The following is a 6078-nucleotide window of genomic DNA, read 5'->3' as shown; positions in this document are numbered from 1 at the left end:
CACAGCTCAACATATCTTGGATATAAAAATACTCTTTGCTGCAAGAAATATATATTGCTGGTGCTGTTCCTCTGCAGGAGAACCTGTACAGAGCTACACTCCAAAGACAGATAGGATCCCAGAGCTATATATTGTAACAATTTTTGATTAATGATTAGCATTGCCATTGTGGCATGGCTTTTTTCCTGTCTTTATCATACCTTCCATCTGTTGGCGTAGAAACTCACATATTTTTCCAGAGTAGATGTACTGCTGTTCTTTTGGTTGGCTAGTTGGTTATGCTCAGTTTTGTTTGTTCGTTTGTTTTTAAACAAAAATAATCCTGGGATGAATATTTATATATATGTAAATTGTCTTGCTTAAGGACATGTGAGGACAAGATGACAGTGTTTTCAGCTATTTTTTTTCTTTCCTTTCCTTTCCTTTTTTTTTTTTTTTTTTTTTTTTTTTTTCTTTTTGCCTCTCAGCCAGTGACTGGTTTGGAGGAAATTTCTACACATTTTTGTGCAAAGAAAGGTGCAGCTTCTCAGCTCCTCATAGCCAAAAAGTACTTTAAAATGTTCTGTGTTTTTCTTTTATATTGTTACAGATTTAGGAAATTTGAAGAATTTTTGATATTCTCTTCAGCATTTCTGTAATCATATTCACTGTATTTCTGAGATGTTCAGAAACTCCAGCTGCATTTTCTTTCCAGTGCTAGCAATATTAAACCTTCCATTTCTTGTGAAAATAATATTGAAAACTTTACAAACTAATCTACCAGGAGAAAAAAATATCTTTATAAAAGTTCAGAACATTAACTTTGCATAGAAGAAGTATGAAGCAGCTGATGACTTGAAGTGATTTATTTTTCTTCTCATACCAATTTAAAAACAAACAGAAATCCACTGAAATCAATGGGTTTAAATGCATTTTTGTGTTTGACATGAGAAAAAAATCTAATCTTCAAGGTGGGTTTTGCTCAGTTCAAAGCAAATGTTTGGCTTTCAGATTGAGAAATGTGTGAGATTAACAGGGAGGCCATGCAGAGTGACATGGGACTTGTAAAGGCTGCAGGTATGTGGTTTCCCTGTTCCCTGGTGCTGGGTCCTGACAAAGAATCAGTAGCAGGATCTCAGGGGAGCTGCCTGTACCTCGGAGTTCATCCATTAGAACCAATCCACCTAACAATGCTTAATTTTAGCAGTTTCACAGAAAAATGTTCAAAGATCTGCCTACTTAGATTAAATACACAACACTTTTAACTTCAGGTCAACAAATACGAGCTATATATGCCCAAATGACTAAAACAATGCACTTTAGATTTACTGCAGAATAAATTAATCAAAATTAAACTGTCTCTTTTCAGACCTACATTTTCACCAAACATTTGTTTGCTCACTGCCCTGATACAAAAACTATAGTGGTGCAGAAGCACTTGAAGAACTGTACTCCGGGAGCAGTAAAGAATTTATTTGGACAAAGTGCAGATCAAATTGTGAAGGTTCTGCTTGTGGTTCAAAATTTCTTCTGTCTTCTCACAAAAGACTTGGAGCATGCAACAGAAAGTGCACTTGCTGAATCTGCAGATGGCACAAAGTCAGAAACAAGAAGAATCACACGGCAGTCCATGATGTTTCTCTGAATAGGAGTCAAAATGTTATGTGGCCACAAAAAAAAGGCAAACACCACACTGAACTGGAAGCACAACCTGTAAAACGAAGGTGTCCTTAGACCTGCTGAACCATCCAGCTAAGATCCAGCTGCACCGTGGGGAAGATGAGACCTTGCTGAAGAAAATCCAGCAGACAGCCACAAGTGCATGAACCCAGGTCTGGAAAACAGGCCCAAGGGTGATAATATGAAAGGGACAGGGTTGTTTAGTCTAGAAAAAAAAAGGCCAGAGGTCTTGTGATAACAGCCACCAAGTATGTAAAAAGCTGCTGCAAATGAAAATGGAGTGGTAACATGTTGACTCTGGTTGTGGTGGCCATGAAAAAATAAAAAATGTTTGTATCTTTTGTTATACTGACTCATCTGATAAACATGTACAAACTTTACAGCATATGTAGCATTATTAAGCTTGAAACAGGAGCAGTAAGGCCAGCCTTGCTGCAGTCCTTCTACTAAAGATATCCCCAATTTAGCACAGCAACACTTTACCTAGACTGTGGAGTTCCTGTATCCTTGGGCACTTTAAGAATAGGTCTGGCAAAAGTGATTCAGCATGAATTCCTTTGAATTAGACCAACTTTAGTAACCCAGTAAGTCCCAATGCTGTAAGTCTTTTCTGAAGACTTTTGCCCAAACACTCAAAAAGTGTGTATCCACCTGTTTAGTTGCCCAGATCTAATACTTAGGTAGCATGTTTAAAATCTGCCTAGCTGTCACCTAATGCTATAGTCACTGACATGTCTGTGGGTTGCACATGCAGTTTATCCCGTTCATTTTGTAGTGTCAGACCGTGAGGAGTCTCACGTTGGGTGTTCTGCTTTGCTGCGTGGTCCTCCCTCAATAAACTGTGTATGTATAAGCTAAATGCCCCACAGAACTGTATTTGGGACATGACCACGTGCTGGCTGAGGAGTTAGGAGTCTCAGCTGTGATGTGACAGACACTTGCTCAAATCTGTGCTTTTCCCCTGGCTAGAGATGTGAACAGGGATTTTAGTCTCTGACTTCCACAGATAAGTCCTCTCATAGCATCTTTCTCTGCCCAACAAATACTCAAGCTGATATCAAATTTTGAGGCTTCTTCACATTATTTCAGCTGAGTAACTCATATGCACAGAAATAAGATCGTATAAAGTCTGTGTAAAGATTTGAAAACACATTTTAATGGAATAAGCTCAGTTTGAGTCACCTCTTCAGCCAATATAATGCGTTAGAGATTCTGCAGGGAATGTACAAAAGAGATAAAAGGAATAATGCACTATGGTTATGCTCCTTTGTGCTTGTGAGAGCATGGCCTGAAGTCTGCCAGGCTCCCAGTAAAAGAACTTTCTCTAACTGATTGTACTCTAGGACATGGGGTCAGGCTTTTTGGTTTTAATCTTTGCAGTTTTGTAGAATTCAGTTTGAATTCATGTGAAATATTGTCGGATGTAATTGAGATGCTTTTACTTATTTATTCATCTGCAGAATCTGTACAGAAGATCTGTAGGAGATTAAGAGCCAGATAGTCTGTCCTTGCAGCTGTACCTGAAAATAAATCCCCTTAAATCAAAACCAGAAAAACAACACACAAACATATTCAGAATTGACACAGGAGAAGCAGTTACTCAGGATCTTATTTGCCAGTATGTGATTTAAAAACACAACTAGTAAGCCTCAAAGATTCAGGCACATTTGTTTATCTCTGTTTTACCAAAATGAACATATCCACAAATGAAATGCATACTGAAGTGCAAATACATACCACAGTACAATGCAGTTCTGAGTAAATTCTGCACTGAAAGTTGTACTTGTCCTTAAAACACAATTTTGAAGCCATTAAAGCATGCTTTAAAACAGCAAATCCAAGCAATACAAAAGAAACCTTTCAGCAACAGAACATTTTTCTTATTTCTCTTGTTCTTAAAGACTTACTGCTTTTATTATTACAAGACCAATTAATGCTGATGATATTTGATCATATATCAGTTTGTTACTTACAGACAAATGATTAAGTCCAGTGTACATACAGACAATAAGAGGTTTTCCAGATAAAAGCTCTTGTATTGGACCCTGAATATATCAACTTAAGAAATTGGGCTGGGGGCTTGCTTTTGCAGTTGATTTCTATGTGTAAAGATGATAGCTATGTTATAAAACTCCAGTATTGTTCATCAAAATTTACTTGTTCTTCATCTTTTAATAGCACTTCCCTTTCTGCTGCAGTTACAGTATTACAGATATGTACATGAATTCTCACCAGATATTTAGCACAACTTTCTCTGCGTGGTTTTACATTTTGCTCCTAAGGAGGTTTGTTATGGTTATTAACTGCATCCCCAACTTTGCATTAGAAGCAGCTCATTTTTTTCCCTTTGTAAATAAAAACCCCAAATAATTTATGGTCTGTTGAAATAATTTAGAGTATTGGTCTTTGCATGTAACTAATACAATTCTCCTGAAGCATGGAAATGCCCAGTGACAGAGGCTGCTACAACAAAACCTGAAGAAAGTAAAGCAGTAGAGTTGTTTAATTCAGTATGGGTGAAAAATAATAGTACATATGTATGGAAAAATACACTGTGCAAATACATATGTAAACACATTCAGAGGACTTCAAAAAAGCCTAGATAACCAAATCCCTAGAATCAGCAGGATTATGTCAACAATTTTATTATTTTTTGAAATGCTACCTTAAGTTTCATTTACAGGAAAGCTGTTTTTAATACATGCAGTCACGTAGTTCTGAGATCTGTCCTCTCAATCATGAATTTTGGTAACAATTTCTGACTCAGATTGGTTTGTGGCAGTTTTCAGCAGCTGCAAACCTTTGCTTGTAAACTATTAATAATACCTCAGCGATGTGTGCTTCTGCTTTCACATCTTCTATTTGGACTGGGGGGAGCGACATTAATGCCTGCACCGAGACCTTGCTGCTGTGTGCTGTCTGGGGCAGGGCTGTCAACTGCAGAGAAATGATCCTCAGACAACTGGATAAACCAGATACTGACACTAACAGAGCGTGTGACTGGCGTTAAGGTCAGAGATTTGGAGACTGTAGGATTGAGACCTTAAAGATTTATGCACAGATTACCCCTCTGTGCTGCATATCACCGACTTCAAGGGAGATACCAGTGAAGTGAAAGGTGTATGTGATTCTTTGTGGACCCAGGCCTTTTGTTTCACCAAATTTACTCTCTCTTCATTCCCTCCTTCAGAAAGCAGTTACTTCATGTACTAAATATATGATCCAAAATAAATAAATAACATCAAACCTCATACAGAGGATGAAGAATCTGAAGATGAGCTCCAGACCCCTGCCATGTCATACCCTATATACTCTACAGTTTGTGTCACCATATCAAGAGGGAAATAAAACCAGCTTATAAAAATGTCTGATTTTCATTGTCACCAGTGATAGGCACAGCTTTCTAAAATAAATACTGAAAAATAAATCAGAGTCTAACGTCTCTTTTTCATGTTTAAGTTTATATCCCAATAAATAAATCTACCTTCCTCACAAGACACCCAAAATTACATCAGTTCCATCTAAACCGTGTGGTGAAGGTATGTACTCTGGTCTGGTGCTTTTGCTCTTCACAGGGCAGAAGCACACCTTTAATCCTTACAGCTGCTGAATGTTGCTTTATAGTTCTGTTTTACCATATACTAAGTTACTTCTCTGTATTTACAGCAAAAAAGGTTTATTGTTTGAATCCATAGCTTTACATCAAGTATGCAAAGTAGGTAAAACATATTTGCTGTACAGCTTGTCAAGACAACATGGAAAACATTGCTTTGGTGAATTTTCAATATATTTATGTATCTTAAAATACATTTCTAAAGATGAGTAATTTTGAAAAAAGGAGCTAAAAGAAGGCCATTTATTTAGATGAGAAATACAATGAAAAACAGAGTTTTCCAAGGGGTGAGCATCCAAGGTAATATTTACATGATCCCAACTCAGATTTACTAATGCCATTTTTGCAGTAGTACTCTGAAGAATCAAGAATCACAACTGAATGTTATCAGCAGAAATCTTCAAGAAAACTGACTGTCAGGTATTTGCCAAAATATAGTTTTAAAATATACATACGCTAATATTAATACCAGGAATGCTTCACACCCAGCTCAGATCTGCACTGCAAATATTTTGCTGCAGTTAAGTCAATCTCTTTTTTAAGCAAATCACAGACGCTAATTAAAGCGCACATGTAACCATTTTAAGGAATCAGAACTCTAATCAGAAAACTGCAGAGGCCATGGTAACAATAACAATAAAGCTGACAGAGCTTGCTTACCACAGTGACACTGTACAGCTTGAAGTTCAAGAATGTGCAACCTCTCTATATTCCCTAAAAGCCTTCAAACAACTGTTCAGAGCAATACCTGGCTATTACTCACCTCTAAGCAAAATGGTAGTAACTTCCTCATTGGGAGTGATAAT

The sequence above is a fragment of the Aythya ferina genome (genome assembly GCF_964211825.1).
Source record: "Aythya ferina genome assembly, chromosome: 5".
Lineage (NCBI taxonomy): Eukaryota > Metazoa > Chordata > Aves > Anseriformes > Anatidae > Aythya > Aythya ferina.
Note: the sequence above shows the minus strand (reverse complement) of the source record.